The 18,797-nt window shown below is 37.3% G+C and overlaps 1 pseudogene; it reads right to left on the bottom strand.

Moving 5' to 3' along the window:
* Nucleotides 1–233: 233 nt before the first annotated feature.
* Nucleotides 234–18,797, bottom strand: part of LOC113076126 (adhesion G-protein coupled receptor G6-like) — a 32,603-nt pseudogene continuing 14,039 nt past the window's right edge.

Consider the following 18,797-nt stretch of genomic DNA (forward strand, 5'->3'; position numbering starts at 1 on the left):
TCATCAGTCTAATTTTTGTTTTATTTTAGATCAATCTGTGGTTTTATGTAATTATAAAATAAAAAATGTAATATTGTCACAACATAGATGAGTCATTAAAAACATGTTTAAATGTGTGTAAGAAAAATTAAATACACGTAAATCATTGACTTGTTTTTTCTTTTCCATTATAAAGAGGCATAAAATCAAAGATGCAGATTTTGTATCCTAGTCAGATGTTGAAGGACACTCACTCAAAAGCGATGTATGTGAGCAGTGTTGCTGCGGAACAAATGGCTGAGATGCCACAGCCGATGTAGGTGATGAAGGTGAGAACCCTGTTGTTCTTCTCATCTATCTGTGCAGAAGCTCCAGAAATGTCCTAAGAGACAAAAGTGAAGCATACAGTAGTTAATCAATAATGACACTGATCAGACACGAGAGCCTCATTAGTGATTAGTTATCAGTGACAATTCCTGACATTTGAAAGACAAGTCTATAGATAAATGTAAAGAATATATTTTCTAATTAAACAAATTTTACACACAAACAAATCAATAGTACAAAAAATAGTGTTTTTTTCTATTATTGCTGTTTTATTATATTATTTATGAGCAGATTAACATATTAAGAAACCCCGTTATTAGTCATTTTTGCTCATGAAATGAATAATGACTACCTGTGAATTCATTATTTCTACAATGCCCCTGATATCTTGTATATTGATATTGTATATTGGTACATTCAAATGACACACTGGTGCAGAATGAACAAAGTGCACCTTATATTATAAATGTGCAAAGTCTTGATAGCTTCAGTGCCACACTGAATTTTCACTGAATGTCACATCACTTCACTACAGTGAAGCCTCCTGATTAGCTATTTGCCAACTATGTGGCCCTGTCTGTTTAAGGCATTGTTAGCCACTCTAGATGACATATACGACACATCAATGTTGCTTGAGTCTTAATAAATGAAACCGCTCTGTTGGGTCATTGTGTTGCCAATCCAACAAATCTCACCATTAGAATGCCAAAGTGTGTGAGGTGATTACACAAGCAAACGGTCCTGTTGCTGTTGGACTCCGAACTGACCTCGCAGCCTTCACTGTTCCAGCCCCCTATGTGACCTAATGGAGACAAATTGATATTATACAATTATTGTAAGACCATTGAGTAAAGCCTCCTATTGGACTGTTTAATGCTTAAACTGTGGCCAAATAAATCATTTATTTTACCTTCACTTTGAAGGGTGAAATCCCAAAACACACAAAGACGCTTCGGATTTCTCTGGAGGACAGTCAGACAGACACATTTAGATGTGTTGGACACCATTGTTCTAGTTTGCTTGCACAAATAATCTTTTAGAAGAAAACTACTGCTCTGAAACCTCATTGATGGGAATTTAAACTAATAAAATGAATGATTACTGTAATTACTCCAAAAAAAAAAAATATCACCGAAACCATAGTTTCTGTAAACGTATCAGTTACAAAAACTGTCAATACTATACATTTTCAATAAATAAAATCTGAAGACCTGGTACTCCAGATGGGCAATCTCTATTTTGACGGGATCCTGCAGGTTTTTGATTGTGAAGTTACCAACACTGCTAGCCACCACATAGCTGTTCAAGGACATGCCATTGCTTTGCCGAGCCTGTGAAGATATGAGACAGATCATCAAGACAAATCTGCTCATCTTAGTTTTTAGGGAGGCACATCAAAAGTTAGAGTCAGGCACATCAAAATTATAGCTCAACACATCATTTTTTTTAAGTATGGACAGAGTATATCATTTTTGTTAGCTATTAGTAAGTGACAAAAGATGCATTCAAAGAAAAGGAACATATCATTAGACATACATGTTAATTGAATTCAAGACATACAGTTCACATGTTTGGTAAATTTTTTTTATAAGTTTTAATAAGGCCTCTTATGCTCATCAAGGCTCCATTTATTTGATCAAATGCAGCAAAACAGTAATATTGTGAATTACAATTAAATTAAATTAATATTACAATTAAAAATAACTATTTTCTATTTTAATCAATTGTAAAATGTGATTTATTTCTGTGATGGCGAAGCTAAATGTTCAGCAACCACTGCTGTCAGTGTCACATCTTTCAGAAATCACTCTGATATACTGATTAGGTTCTCATGAAACTGTGATACGCTTTTTCAGGATTCTGTGGAATAACAGACATTTTAAAAGAACAGCATCTATTTAAAATAGCAATATTTTGTAACCATGTAAAAGACTATAAAGTATCTAAGTATAAATGTATTTTTTCAAAATCTTACTGACCCCAAACAAGCTTGAATGGTAGTGTATGTTACACAATGTAATGAACAATTTAGAGTTTATTCTTAAAAGTTAGTTAACTTAGCACAGAGAAAACATCTAGAGAGTCATTACCATACCATGAGCCATCCAAAGTTGCTATTAACAGAAATATCAATGAGAACTGTCAAAATTATATTGTTCTTCAGTCTTAAATAAAGCCTTATTTTAATGTGAATGGACCACAAATACTTATTCAGAGAAAACCATAAATATAAAAAAAAAGCTCAATTGGTTCATTCTCAACCTGAAAGAGTCCTGTCTTGCTGAAGAAACATAAAGTTTATTCTGGACACTCTTTCCTAATTGCGTATTACTCAAGTTGTGCAGTAGTGTTGGAGGTAAAGTGACCACAGCCAAAGCATTCTGGGCTTCTGACTCAAATCGATCTGTGGAGAAAAATTACTTGCGTTATACCATAATGTGTGTAATAATGGTATCAGAGCTACATGTGTTTGATTGCATTTGAAGAGGTTAATGCCCTCTGCCAGAATAAAGTGGTAATGAATCCATTAATAGAGCTCAAGTTAGATTCTGGTTGAATAACCAATGATGCATTCTTGGAGATATAAAAATAGTAAGACTGCCCTGAAATGGGGCCTTCAGTTGACAATCGAAACTGTTGTTAGGCTAATTTGTATTTTTAATTCTTTTAAATCCCTTAAACAGTTCCAATGATTGAGTTAAACTTCAACTATAAACATGAAATGACACAAAAATACAACAATTTAAATGGGTGAGCATGCTAAAATTACAGAACATCCACTTGCAAAAATATACATTCTGAGACTCATGCTCTGAGAAGAGAGAAATGTGTAATTTTCTGAGTCCGTCTCAAACCGTTCAATGTTGCTTTTTCCTCCCACAACTTTCCTTAATCAATGGGTGCAACCCCTGTGCATGGTCCATACACGTCACCTCTCATTACACTGCTTTAATTGCTAAAGATTACATTAAGTCTTAAGTCTTAAGCTAATTTTGCGTGCAGCACATGCTTAAATATACATGCATAACCAGAAACAGATGCCATCAAGAAAAAAAAGAAAGAAAAAAAAACTCACATACTTGTAAAATGATATGTCAAATCTCACATCAAAAGACATGAAGCAGAGAGGTGAATGTTTTTTTATTTTGAAGGATATTTACCTGAGGGTATGTCTGGTTTGTGGCTATAAAAGCACTAAAAGTGGTCCCATTAAAATTGCTGATGTTTAGAGCAGAAACTCCAACAGCCAGATATTTGGATTTGATGGCTAGTGAGGGTCCATCGAACTCAATCTTCTGCACCAATTCATCCACTGCTCTGAGAGCTCTGAACATGCCGATACAAAAACAACAGGCTCAGATGAGAAGATTAAAAAAATTCCAGATTGAACATACAAGACCCTTCAGTGAAACTGAAAATGTTTAGACAGATATGACACAAAAATATAATGCTTTGCTCTCAAATAATATGTAGAAAGAAGAATGCAATATTGAACCACATATATACTTTTAAAACCGTAAAACCTAAATTTAAGTTGATCCAGCATAAGAAATCTTAGACTTACTGAAGAGAAACAGTTAACTGTTAAAATAGTGCCAGATGACATCTGGACATACGATGTTAAGTCAAGATATTTAACCAAACATATTCAACTCCAAAAAGTCATGCAAACTCTTCATTTTCTACAGTGTAGGTAAGAGCACATACGTCTCTGAGGCGTCCTTTTGAGCGGCCTCTGAGCTGCTCATGACGTTGGAGATGATAGTGACCACAGTGCTGGCCAGGGTGGCGTTGATTTTGGCTATGTTCACAAGTTCCTTCAACTTGATGAGAATCTCTGTCACCTCCTCCTTAGAGAGCTCATTATTAGTGATGTCAGCGAGCTGCACGGCCACTTCCATTGCATTCTCTGGTCATTTGAAAGTTAGCGTTACTGAAGCTGTTTTTGATTTCAGATTAATGTGTGCAGTGCGTATCAGAACCTACCTTGTGAAACTAAAATGTTTGTTATATTAGTGCAGTTTCCACGGTCCGGCAGGGTCCAATATGATGTATAATTATACTGGTTAATCATGCTAAAGGGAAAAAATATATATATTAAATTGACTTTTCTAACACACCAGCTAAAACATGATAACTGGCTGTAACCACTTCAGTTAGTAGTTTATTCACATCTGCACCTATATTAGAAAGTATCAGAATTTACTCACCAAGTCCTGGATGCGTTTTGTTCTTTGTAAGGGAAACAGGGGACATACTGGGTGACTGTGGGTCTGCTCTGTGGCCATCTGTAATGGAATGGGAACTCCTCTGCCTGACAGTTTTCTGAGGTAAGACAAACAGAAACAAAAATTAAAATGATTCACTTACAAATGTTTCTTTAAGGAAGAGCCACCTTCCTGAAATTTCTCAACTATCCTTAAAGGTGCACTCAGTAGTTATATCCCATTTTGCACTTAAGATATAAATCATTTATTAACAATGTGATTAAAGTCTAAGGGCTTTGATAAATAAAACTTTGCTGTGGTGTGATGGTACATTCATGCTGCCGGGTATCAGAGTGTAAGTTCAAGACAAATACCATATCATATTTTAATAGGAGTTCAGTAATAATTAGTAATAATTATTTTTCCAGTACTGTATGCAAGTGCTTATTAATAATTTACAGGGATACTTTATTGTTATTAAACACTATGGAGCATGCCATACCCATTAATTTCACAGTCACACTGTCCAATATCAAGCCATTTCCAATTGCAGGGGCATTTCTCAGTTTGTTCTCAATCTCTGCTTCTGCCAGACTTGCATCAGTGGTATTCTTATACACCAGCAGGGCCATGTAGGTTTGTCTGAGAAGAAAGAAAGATCATATATTTTTTAGGCATCAATAATACTATTATGTTAGAAAAATCAGACAAAAAGGTAGCAGTATGCAAATGTTTACCGTATAGTTGTGGCTCTTGAGAGAACGGTGTTAGGTTGGAGTGGGTGAGATTGTGAACAATCATTAAACAAAATGAAATTTTATGAAATCATTAAATAAAACACTTTTAATATTTACACTTTCAAGTAAAAAAAAAAAGAATCCTACCTGACACCTTTAACATAAACTCTGTAGATCCAGTTTTGAAATGTTTGATTGAGCTGTAAAAATTACAGAAACTGATTAGTAAGCAGTGGCTTGTTCGGAAAGATTTAAAATTTCATTAAGTAACCAGTTATTTTAATTTCCATATATGGAGTTTTAAAATGTATTTAAAAGTGAAACAATCCATATATATACAATAAATAAAAAAAATACAAATATACCCATTGAGATATCATCGTCTTAGCATCTCTGTCTGGGGTGTTTGCTTGTACATCAGTTACCACAAGGAATACTCTGTAAAAAATATCCTCTGTAAAAGGAAAATATTGTACTTTTTTTAAATTATCAATCAAAACTTTACTCAATTCACATTTTTCTGTGTTGCATAGCAGTAGTTCTAAATTAAGTCTTCATCTTGGTAGCTATTTTGAAACAAATGTGGTCTCAAGACAGATCTTCTAAATTAAATCTACCCAAAGCATTGTAAAAACAAATTTAGTATATAAACTTTGGCAGTAAAAAAACACCCTGATTCACTAAGCAATGTATTTGGAGAGCTACTGCTATGCTGCACTTCTATCACAAGATGGCTCTCATGTATCTCGAGTTGTTAGTGCTGGACTACTTGATAATGCATAACTACACCATGCCAAGACTTTCTTAGGAGACTACTAATATAATGATATTTTCAAAACTTTTTTCCACAAATTGAAAATCTGAGAGAGCTTTCTTAGATAGCACACTGTATTTTACATCAGAGTGATCATTCTTGAAAGTAAGGCTGAACAGTTCAATGTAAAATAAATAATTAAACAAAGCGGTCTCCTAAGAAGGATGAATGAAACAAATCTGGACAATTACAAGAGACCTATGCACCCAATTTGAGTGAGTGAGTAACAGCCAGTATTGAAGAGCGCTGGAACTCAATGATTGTCAGAACTGGGTATTGTTAATCTTACTACTACTAGTAAATCACATGGAATCATAAAAATTGTATTTGCACACCAAGGCGGCAGACTGATCCCCTCCCCAAATTGAACCACCATCATTCTATGATCACTAAAAGGGTGATCTATGATTTATAAAAGAAGATATCTTTCTTTCTAAGGTCTAGATTGTTATTAGAAAACATACTGTTCCCGGTTGAAAGTCCACACAGACATGTAATATGAAAGGGAGCTTTACATGGACATGGGGCCAATTCATGAGGGTCTGTAGCGGTCCCACTGGTGGCACCAGTATGCACAGAGCCAAAATCTGCGCTGACTCCTTTGGTTGGGGTGTTGACTGTGCCATTTGTGGTGACAAAAGACTGGTCATCAATAGCTAGAGACGGATGTGTCTTGCTAGCAGTGTTTGCGGGGTGAACAAGAGCACATTTTTGTTGTGACTGGAGGGGTTTGCTGATTCATTCTTGGCCCAAAATGGCCGCATTGTTGTTGAGGAGTGGGCATGTTTATTGTCCAGCAAGGTCTTCACTGTGGCTGTTTGAGATGTACATTGATTTGGAGGGTTGGATGACTGGAACGGAGGCAAGTTCTGATGGCGTGCTGCTTGTAAAGGTGGAAAATTTAAGAAAAGCAGGGTCTGGTGGGGTGTGAGATGACAGATCCGCAACAGGCAAAGTCATTTGTAAAGGATGATGAGTGTGTGGCACATTCTCTGACAAAGATTCAAATGTATGTCTATCTGTAGTTCTAAACAATTCATAGTCTTGAATAGTGTTTGACTGGCTCACGATCTGCCCAGTGGTCATGTATGCAAAGTTCCTATGTGAATCAATAGAGTCACGTGTGCTGTTTTTGTTTAATGACTTAGAGCCTTCTGAGACATCTAGAAAAGAAGTTGTGTTGAGAAACCATGTGGTAGTTGTGGCTTCAACATATCTGTGGGTTGGACTTATTCGACTATATGCACTGGAAATAACAAATCCATCAGGATCAACCTCTCCTGTAGAGTGAGAAGAAAGGACATTTCCAGGCTCTATGAAGTTAGAGATGTCCATCGTCTCCGATTGATGTCTGAATTTGGTTTCATAAGGTGAGGCCTCATCTGGTCCATTCTTACTTATCGAACTGAACAAAATTGAGGGAAATATTTCAGGTGATGTAATTTGGGATCTTTCCCCATTGGCTTTGAAGTAGCCTGACCATGCTGACGTGAACATGCCATGTTCTGTGCTTAGGTCAAAAATGTTCTGGGAGGACAAATCGAATGTGGGCGACACATCTATCCTTTCCACTTTCATTTGGGAGTCTGAATTAAGGGGTGAAGACTGAGAACCTCTCCATTCATCTGTCAGGGCCACCGCAGAACTGTGAGGTAATTCAGAAATAGCACTGACAGAAATGTGAGGCATATGTGACAAGTCCCTCAGATCAGCCTCTGAAGGCTTAACATCGCCTTGCCTGCTTAAGCCTCTGAAAATGGTCTCTGGCAATCTGTTTACACGCGATGGCTCCAGCACCAGCACCAGAGGTGAATCTAATTTAGACTGGCTGCCCACTATTGATGTAGAAATGCCCCTCGTGATGCCTGGATACACAGTGAGAACACTAAGAGTTGGGGATTGGCTGGAGTCAACAGATTGGGGGTTTTCAGAGTGGATGAATTGATTGTTCACTGAGGGTAAAACCAGGTCAGTGTTGTTTTTGGCATCAGAGATAAAGAGACTTTGGGCTGAACCAGGTGTCAGAGATTGGAAAACATCAGTGTGAGGCGAATAAGACAACAGATTCGGTCGGATGGCCTCTGTCATTAAGGAGTCACTCTGAAACCCTGCAGTGGGCATTGAATTCAGGGGCTCAGTAAAAGTGGCAGCACTGTGGGTTGAATCCGTAAGCAGTCCCGCCACCAGCTCAACACAATGAGAAGAAGTGAAAGAGGAGATAACAAGTGTCTCTGTTGTGAAGGAATAGCTGTCTTGTGGAATGAGAGGGCTCACTGCCAAAGGCTCTATCAGCAAAATAGTTTGATCGAGGAGATAGTCGAAAGAGCTCTGTTGGGAGTTTGATGAAGAATAGGAAGAGGTGGTATCGGTAAGACTATACTCAGGTTCTGTAAAGCCTGTCCTGACATTACCCTCTGCTAAAGTTTCCACCTGGTCATGTGTAACCCTTGTGGGCTCGATGGTGGACTTTTTCTGACCGTGCTGCACATCTTTAAAGGTGTCCTCAATGGCAGCTGCCAGGGCACAGTACTTGTTAGCTTTAAATCCACAATGTGTGTGGGCGACTGCTCTGGCCATGCTTCAGTTTGGTGTGAGAGACTCTTGAGCTCAGGCTGGTTCATTTGCACACCTGTTTCACTCGGAGTCATGGTGGGAGACGGGATAAGTGTCCAGCGGCTATCTGTCTCCAGCCACTCTTAGACCTGTGCCAGCTCTGACATTGCCCAGGGTAAACTAAGGCCTGACTGACTGTGTAAATGCTCCTGTTTGCTAACAGCTTGTCTCACTGGTCTAAAAGCTGTGGTGTTGGATGCAGACACAATTTCTACCTCTGAAAAAGACATGTTATGAGGGATGGTAGTGGCCAAGCTTTCATCCAGGGAGTAGGTGGAATCAAAGTCAAACAGGCTGAAGACATCATCATCCAAGTCAATATCGTAAAAAACATCTCTGGGCCAAAACCAGATGGATAATCAAGTACCTCCATGCTGTTGTTGTCACTATCACTCAGGACCAGTTGGGGAGCTAGTGGTTTATTCTTACGATTGCTGAGTGATGGCACCTGGAAAGACTCAAAGTCTTCACTCTGACTGTGAGCAGATGGTTGCTTCACCTGGGAATAGGCTGGCCTCATGCTTGTAGAGTCTGTTTTCTTAGCAACGGAGGCTATTTGTAGATGCTTTCAGCAAGTGGGATTCATTTGTCATGCTTATTGTCAATTGGGCAGGTGGCTTGGTCAGATAGATGGTGGGACGTTTGTGTGGCCGGGTGACAGCAGCCTCAACTTTCTTCCTCACGGACCAGATGAGGGGTGTGGAGATGAAGCTGAGTGATGTTTTGGGGCCCCGGGGCCCAGAAGCAACAAGAGGCCTAGCAGGGGGAGAGCTAGTGGATGGAGTCTCAGCATGAGGAGTAAACAGCAGTAGTGACCACAAAAATGCAGCCCTCTCTTTCTCAGCTCCAGCTCAGTTATTTAGCAGAGGATCTCAGATTTGGTAAAAATTAATAGGTCAGAGCAGGATATTATTTATCTTTGCAGATACACAGTGCACCACATAACAGAACAATTTACTGGAAAGCCAACCTGGAAAAAAATCCCATTCTAATATAGAACAAGCACAAAAAATGTTATAAAAACCCACAAGCATAATCCAGTGATTAAAAAATAACCGATGACTGTTAAGAAAGCAAAAAGGAAGTTATACAGCAGAAAAAGGACTTCAGAAAATCTGTCTGGAAAGCAATGCTAATGTTGGTGCATAAGGAAGGATAGAAAGATAATATTAGAATCATAAATAAGCCACTAATTATAAAATAGATTATAATATAGTACACAGAGTACTATGCACAAAATAAAAGAACATGAATGGTAGTTCATTTTGAAATGTAGCTTTGCTAAAAGCAAGAGAACAGAAGAGAACTGTTGGTTGGCTGCCCGGAAAGGTTTTAGCTCGACACGTTTAGGGAATTTAAGAAAATGCAACGAAAGAGAAGAGCGAAGATGAGTGTTAAAAAACTGCAATGACCTATAAAAAAATACAAATAAATTATATATATATATTTACACACAAAAAGCTTTCAAGATTCTGACAGATACACACAGGAGGTAGAACTCAAGTCCAATTTGGAAAAAAGGAAAAAAGAAAACAGATTAAGCTTTCAAGATTCTGACAGATGCAGAACATACAGGAAGTACACGTCAAGTCAAAATTGGAAAAAAAGAATTAAATAAATAAATAAAAAATAAACTGATTTAATTTAATCATAACATACACTTGACAAATTAGAATCAGTAATATGTTTATTTATACAATTAATCATTAATATTCTAGTAGATAATTAAGCTAATATTCCACAAGTATACAAAACATTTAACCAATTGTTTTAATTCCTGTTCCCATTTAAACAAACTAGCAGTTCCCATTCTGCCAAAATGAAAGTTAAGCAATGACATTCCCTGGTAAGCACAAGCAAGCCCTGTATGACGTGAGATAACAGGTTTGGCTTACCATTGGTTTTGCGGTTGGGCAGAGGTGAGTTAGTAGCAGCAGCTGCAGATGAAGGAATGGATTAAGTGACTGATGCATGGTTTAGGTAAAACTATGCATGAGGACATGAGACAAGGGTCCATACACCGCCATGCATTTTTTTTTTTTTTTTATTGGTCATTTTTGTTTATTTTAATCTTTATAAATAACTGAGTAATTTGGCTAATAAAATTGGCATTTGATAATACATCTTTTGTTAGAAGTGATGTCTTACCAGGGTTGATAGGTGGTGGGTTAGATCTGAATAAAGATGAAATAGTAGATACTAAAGATGGCACACACAGACATGTTAAACATTTGGTTAGTGACGCAATATACAGCATATGTTAATGGCTAAATAAAAATAAGTATTTTGGTCAGTAACTGTTAGCTTACCAGTAGTAGGTGATTTAGTGCTAGTAGTTTGTGTGAGTAGAGCTAGTGTTGGTACAAAGAGGCAGAGCCACATACATGTATTAGTGAGGGCATTTATCATACCTCATTAAACGGAATATAAAACAGCAGGAAACCTAGATTTCTGCTTACCAGATGTTGTGGTTAGAGGCATGCTAGAAGTAGATGTGTATGAAAGAGTAGTAGTAAGAGCTGATGAAGAAAATAGAGATAATCTACTGGGTTATCTGCTACATAACATTAAAAATATAGATATGCATTTGACGTGGAGCATGCCAGTGAAGAAATTAATGATGTAAGAAATGATTGATTTGACAGAAGACATACAACAATATATACCTATATATATATATATATACCTATATATATATATATATATATATATATATATATATATATATATATACATATATATACATATATATACATATACATATATACATATACACATATACATATATACATATATATATATATATATATATATATATATATATATATATATATATATATATATATATATATATATATATATATATTATACCTGTATATATATATATATATATATATATATATATATATATATATATATATATATATATATATATATATATATATATATATATATATATATATATACACACACACACACACATACACACACACACACACACACATACAACACAAGGATAAATAATATATTTTTAGGTAAACTATCCCCAGTTATATTAAGTAAACTGCCTCATTTGGCATCTATTTAAATTTAAACAATAAACTGCACTGTTGCAGCATTATTTGATGCCAGAACAAAAGAAGAAAAAAAAGGACATTTAAAAGCAATTCATATTGTTTACTAACTTGTAAATCATCTGTAAACTGAAATACTAAGACAGGAAAAAAAAAACTCAAAATCAGTAGGCTGTTGTGATTCAACCAATTCACCAAATAAAGCAACCATTTGCATTGGCATTCTTTTCTAATCTATTCCGGAGCGTAAAAAAACAACAACTAAAAAACAGCTAATAATTTTTCGCAGCTAATAATGAGGTTCTCCAAATGGGTTGATCACCACCTGTTCTGCAATAGGCAAAAGACACAACCATCATGAAACAAAAGGAACACAGGCATAAAATGATGAGAAGGCAGATGTGAATGCTTACCATGGGTTGCTGCATTAATAGGAATCATGTTAGTGGTGGCAATGGAAGCGGTGGTAACAGTTAATGTTGCTGGTGGCAGGGATGGAAGAAGGGCAGACTGGCATTAAATGGAGGTTAGAGTGAAACCAAAAATGCAAGAACAACTGGTGGAGCAAATGAACTACAAATGTTTTGTGCATTAATGTTGTGTGCATTACAAGCATAGAGTGACATGAAAATGGAAAAAAAGTGAATAACCAAAAATGTTTTAAAACTATTTAATGGCAAGAAAAATGTGGCAATAGATGACTGCACACAATGTGCTGAAAAGGGAGATGTTTGCCTGCTAGTTCTCATGTTTTCCTCACAATTTACTGTCTGTTACTACTAATTTTTTACAAACACCCAGTAAGTCAAATTCTGTCTTGAAATACACATTCAGTCTGTCTTTTTCCACTTATGATTTTTTTTCCCAGTTATATGTAATTAATCATTGTGAAATTTCAAGGAGGCAGTGATATATGTTACCTGTGATTTCTAAAGCCAAAACCCAATCCAAATTTAGTGAAACATCATACTCTATATATACAGTACACTGATATTCATTTCTCTGCATAGATTTTAACTCCATGATAGGTTGCTCCTGCAAACATGTGATGAAAAATAAAAAATAAAAAATAATTAAAGGCTATTCCTCACCCCAGAAGACAAAATTATTTTGTACTTCATGGGAATGAATATTACACAATGAAATTATAGTAGACCAGCGTGGAAGAAGCATGGGATAATGACCTTCATTGGCCATTAAGGACAGGAGGCCTGAGAAATCTCATGGTTCCCAGCTGATGATAGACGTTTACTGGCCACCAATTCAGTTAATGAGCGGAAGGCAAACTGGTTGTTTGGCTTGCTTACGCACAACTAAAGGACTAAGACTTGCCAATCAGTATTATATATAATATTCAAGGAAATGATTGTATTTTAAACTCTTTAGTGTTAAAATTGCCAATGTAATTAAGATTCAATGGAAACTAGTCATATAAATGAGTCAAAAAGGTCAAGACTTTGATTAGACAATAAGGGTTTATAATAGGTCAACTAATTATGTAGCAAAACATGCTTTGAGGAATCTTCTTAGCATGAAAAGTTATAATAAGGATGTTTCTTCCTACCTGGGCAGCCAAGTCCAGGGGAAGCACAACCCATGGTTCCCGGGGAAAGAGTTGCTAAGGCAGTGCCTAAGAAATATTAGAAAAATAACATATAACATTTTATGATCAAATACATTTGAAACTGAAGTGAAACTAAATTAATACCCAGTATGAGGATGCCACATTTTTATATTGTGAAAACATGTTATATTCAACATTCATAAAAATATCTATTAGATCTAAATAATACCCATAAACTCTCATAAAGTGTACCTTAGGACAAGTTTTGGATTTGTAAAAGTGTCATAAATTTCCCAGCACTCTTCTGGGCTTTGACAATGGCATGTGACCTCAAAATGTCCACACTGAAACTTGAACATCAGCAACTCAGGTGGAATTGAATGAAATGCCACAGCTGAATGACAGAAGTGTTCTGCGGGCTGGTTTGATCAAGGCACAAGGAATGCCACCTTTTCTCAACACAAATCCATTAGGGATGGGTGAAATACAAAATTGCATCTTGTTTTGCAATTCATCCAATAGTTTCTGGCATAAAGCTCAAGCTGTGTTTAAACAACAAGCTTAAATGCATGAAGACACCCAAATCTTCGAAATAATTTAAAAGACAAATGCAAAACCTCAACGTGAAATGCTAATCTACTGGTTAAGCTTTAGTCAATTAAAGTAGTTGAATGAAGTAGCAGGGTAAATTTAAGAGCTCTTAAATATATTAAGGGAGACATCAACTGTCCGGCGTTATATTGCAGAGTCTCTGATCATCCTGTGTAAAAGACAGGTTGAGGGAGAAAAAAAAAACCTGAGCTGTTTTAAAGACAGTCTCCTCTGCTGTGTTTCCATGCAAGGTTGGATCGCTGTCTCCCACTGGTCTTGTCAAAGGATGAGAGGGAACCACGAGTAGCCAATGGAAAGACAGGGGAGGGTAGCATTTTAAAAGCATGCTAATTAGTGACAGCATTAGTTTTGCTCCGGGCTCAACTTCACAGACCTCTTGACTTTATGCCAACATCACAAGCACAGCTGGCTGTAACTGAGCAAAGGAAATAGTTATGTGTCATAGGTTCCAGCGTCTAACTGTCTGCAGTAGGCTGAGGGGGTCTTACACTTCTCCTGACAAGGTCAAAAAATGCTAGCAAAAATGCCCTGGAACAGGTCTAGCACTGAAATGGCAAAAATTCTGAATGAATGAATGGAAAAAAAGAATGTAGTTCATTCAGTGGGATTATTTATTCGCCATCATTTTATCACAAACCTTTATGACTTTCTTTAGAAGAGAACCAAAAAGGTACATTTCCAAAAATATTCTGTCCACTCTTTTCAAAATGTGACCCTGGACCACAAAGAGTCTTAAGTCGCTGGGGTATATTTTTAGCAATAGGGGAAAAAAAAACATTGTATAAGTCAAAATTATAAATTTTTCTTTTATGCCAAAAATCATTAGGATATTGAGTCAAGATCATGTTCCATTGTTCCAATATTGTACTATCAACAAACCATACATCAATGGAAAGCTTATTTATTCAGCTTTCAGATAATGTATACATCTCAGTTTCTACAAATTGAGACTTAAGACTGGTTTTGTGGTCCAAGGTCACAAATAATGAAAGGATTGTCAAGCAATAAAATGAAAAAAGCACCATTATCATAAAGACAATTCATGAAGGAATCATTTTTTTTCGATTCAGATATTCTAAATGAATCATGTGATCCAATTCACAAAATCAGGCTAAATTATTTATTTTAGAAGTGGACAGATCTGGTTCCCATGTTCAAAATCATTAACAGCTCATCGAAGATGAAGATTTTCAGTGAACAATAACTTAAAATTCACAAAGCCGATATATGGACTCCAGATGTGCTGATATTGCTTAGGTGCTTTTGCATTCTTTATGACACTTGAAGCTTCAGTCTCCATTCAGTTCACATCAATAGAAGAGAGTAACCAGTGATATATTGGAAATGAACCTTTTGTGTCCTTAAAAAACAGAAAGTAAAGAAAGTCATACTGGTTTGAAGTCAACAGCCACGTTGAATTACATTGTGTAGACATTACGCATAACCTTCAGAGCTCAAACCAAGCAATTATGCACATATTAGCCATGTTAGAAGTACACTCACCACTAGTTGAAGTTGTTAAGTGAATGCAATTTGGGTAACAGACTGCAAAAGAAAATGAGAAATTAGTTGCCTTTTTTAGCATAAGCACTTAATTCAGTTCAGGTTAGCCAATGGCTGTGTTATGCAAATAAACTGCATACAGTATCTATCAAAGGAATTTCATGCTTTGAAATGGACAGGTAATTAAAAAGCTTTTGAAAACATGAATCACACTATATACAAGTAAACAGTGGGAGTCCACATTGAAAATCTTGGACTCAAAATCTAATTATGATGGCGGCAGTGTTGATGAGAGCCGCTGGTGGAGGCTCGGCTTGCCCCCGTACAAAACCGGCAATTTATAAAACGGACAATGGGAAGGTGATAGTGGAAGATGAACTGTTAAATTTCATCGTGGTTAAAATGAAGACGTTAAGCCATGATGAGATTGTTTTGCTAGCAACTAATAACTTTTCATCTGAGTGGATAGAGGAGTCCAAGCGGCTTTTGTTTGATGTATGCCCGGATACCACGCTACGCTGTATTGGACACAAAGGTCCACAGAAGGACGTGAATAATATCAAGGCCTGTTTGAAGGTTTTAAATGAGTGTGGGGAGAATATTCCGCGGTTTGTTTCACATTATTTGGATGAACTGCCACCTGTGGGATTTGGCCATATGGATGCCTCGGCGTTGCTTAGCCGAATGGAGCAGCTGAACCAAGAAGTTTCTGGCCTGAGGAGGGCATTGCAAATACAGACAGAAGTGGGTGAAAACTTGGGGACAATTGTTGCGACCATGGATCGCCGAGTGACTGCGGTGGAAACGCACTGCACATCGGGTTATGATATAGGGGCTGATGGCACCGCATGTGAAGGGATGTCGGAGCGTGCAGGCCCTGATCGACAGGAGGAGTTAACAACGTCTTTTGCTGGGAAGCCTTGTCACCTGGGTCTGGATACTGAGATCGCCAGCAGCTCATGTGGGGGGGTGAAGGGACTGGAGGGTGCCGCTCAACAGCAGGAGCTCCTGGATGTAGCAGTAACATCGCCACGATCACAAATACAGTCCTCACAGTGGAGTGTTGTTGTGAAAGAAGGTCGCAAAAAATCAGGGTCCCTTATAAGTGTGCCACGGAAATCCCACAACAAGCAAAATCACCTTAAACGTGGGCAGAGGAATGTGGGAATAATTGGTACCGGTACTGAGAGCAACATTGGAGTGGTGAAAACAAAGTTGGTGAATGTGTTTGCCACTAGGTTTTCTCCCACGCTGGATGCTGGCACGCTACGTGGATATCTATCTGAGAAACTGGAGAATGGAATAGTGACGTGTCGGAAGATTGAGATGGCCCATAGCAGGTATGGCTCGTTTCACATTACTGCTGAATGTAACAATGTTGCTGATATATACAATCCAAAACTCTGGCCCGACGGGACTTATGTTCGCCGCTATTATGAGGCCCGTGGCTCCAAAGTCTTGGGCAATGAGCGGGGTGGTACACTTGTAGCTCCACACGGGAGTAAGTCTGCAGTTGCTGCTATGTAATTAATTAATCAATATGAACATTAGTGTTGCGTCTTATAATGCGCGCGGACTGCGTGTTGGCCACAGTGATACTGATAAATCACGCCGTGTCGTTGTGGACAAATTGATGGAGAGATGTGACATTTTGTGTGTCCAGGAGACGTTCCTTGCTAAACAAGAACTGGATGGATTAAATTCCCTGCATAGTAACTTTCATGGAGCGGGTGAATCAACAACAGACTTAAGTGCTAAAGTTGTCCGGGGGAGAATTCCTGGGGGGGTTGCTACGTTGTGGAATAAAAAATATGATCAGTTGGTCAGTGTTATAAGATTGGGAGTTGATTGGGCCATTGGTATTGAGCTGTGTTGTAATGACAGGAAGATAATAATTTTGAATGTTTATATGCCATATGAGTGCATATTTAATGAGGATGAGTACCTCAGTAGATTGGCATTCATTATGTCTTTTATTCAGGATAATTCATCCACCTGTATATATGTTTTAGGTGACATGAATGCTGACATTACTGATGCAAACTCTTCATTTGGTAAACATTTATTGCAGTTTTGTACAGACAGTGGATTAATTTTATCTAGTAAGGTACTATTGCCAAATGATAGTTATACTTATATCAGTGAGGCCTGGCACTCTACTTCCTGGCTAGATCACTGCCTTTGTACAGTGGATGCCCATGACTCCATTGACATAATGAAGATTGAGTATGATCTGGCTACTACGGACCATATACCTTTTTTCGTGGTGCTGAACACGGGCACTATACCGGTGTTGTTGCCTGTGGACAATGGCATTGATGTAGAGAAAATAAATTGGTCAAAAATCTCTAAGCGGGATCTTAATAGATATGTGGATCATTCAGATGCTTTGTTGGCCAATATTGAGGTCCCAAATGATGCCTTATTGTGTCGGGATATGAATTGTAAGAATGTCCAACACTGTAAGGCTTTATGTTCTCTGTATGAAGCTATTGTGGAGTCTCTCAGTATTTCGAGTAGGCCTCTATATAAACCTAGGAAAAACTTGTGTATTGTTAAGCCAGGGTGGAAGGAATACGTAGAAGAGCTTCATGTAGAGGCCCGTAATGCTTTTAAAAAATGGGCTGAGTCAGGCAAAAGTAGGCATGGCCCTTTGTTTGAAACAAAAAAAAGCACTAATGCCAGATTTAAATGTGCACTTCGCTATATTAAAAGAAATGAAAACATTATGAGGTCTGATTCACTGGCATGGAAGCTGCAAAATAATAATGTTAATGATTTCTGGAAAGAAATTAAAACTATTAATAATTCCAAAATATCTCTTCCGTCTAATATAGATGGTGTGAGTGGTCCTGATGAAATTTCACAGTTATGGCGGAAACATTATTGTGAACTACTAAACTGTGTAAAAAGTAATCTGTTTGTGGTGGATAATGTGGAGTATAATGATGATGTTGTTATTACTTCTTCTGAAATCCATGAAGCAATATTGAAGCTAAGGGATAATAAGGCATGTGGTCCGGATCATATTACAGCTGAACATCTTAAATTTGCAAGTAAGAAACTGTGTCCTCTGGTGGCTATGTGCTACACAGGGTTTTTTGTACATGGGGAGTTACCTGATTCTATGCTGGCTGTTGAGCTGGTACCTGTTATCAAGGATAAAGTGGGGAAGCTGAATAGCTCAGATAACTATAGGCCAATAGCTTTGGCCAGTGTTATGTCAAAAGTATTGGAGACAGTTGTTCTGTTTAGACTTGAGAGGTACGTCCTGTCTACGGATAATCAATTTGGTTTTAAACGTAAGCATGGTACTGATTTATGTATTTTTGCACTAAAGGAAATTTTAGATAGATATAATAAACA

This window comes from Carassius auratus, unplaced genomic scaffold (assembly GCF_003368295.1).
Source record: "Carassius auratus strain Wakin unplaced genomic scaffold, ASM336829v1 scaf_tig00018990, whole genome shotgun sequence".
NCBI classification, from domain to species: Eukaryota; Metazoa; Chordata; class Actinopteri; order Cypriniformes; family Cyprinidae; genus Carassius; species Carassius auratus.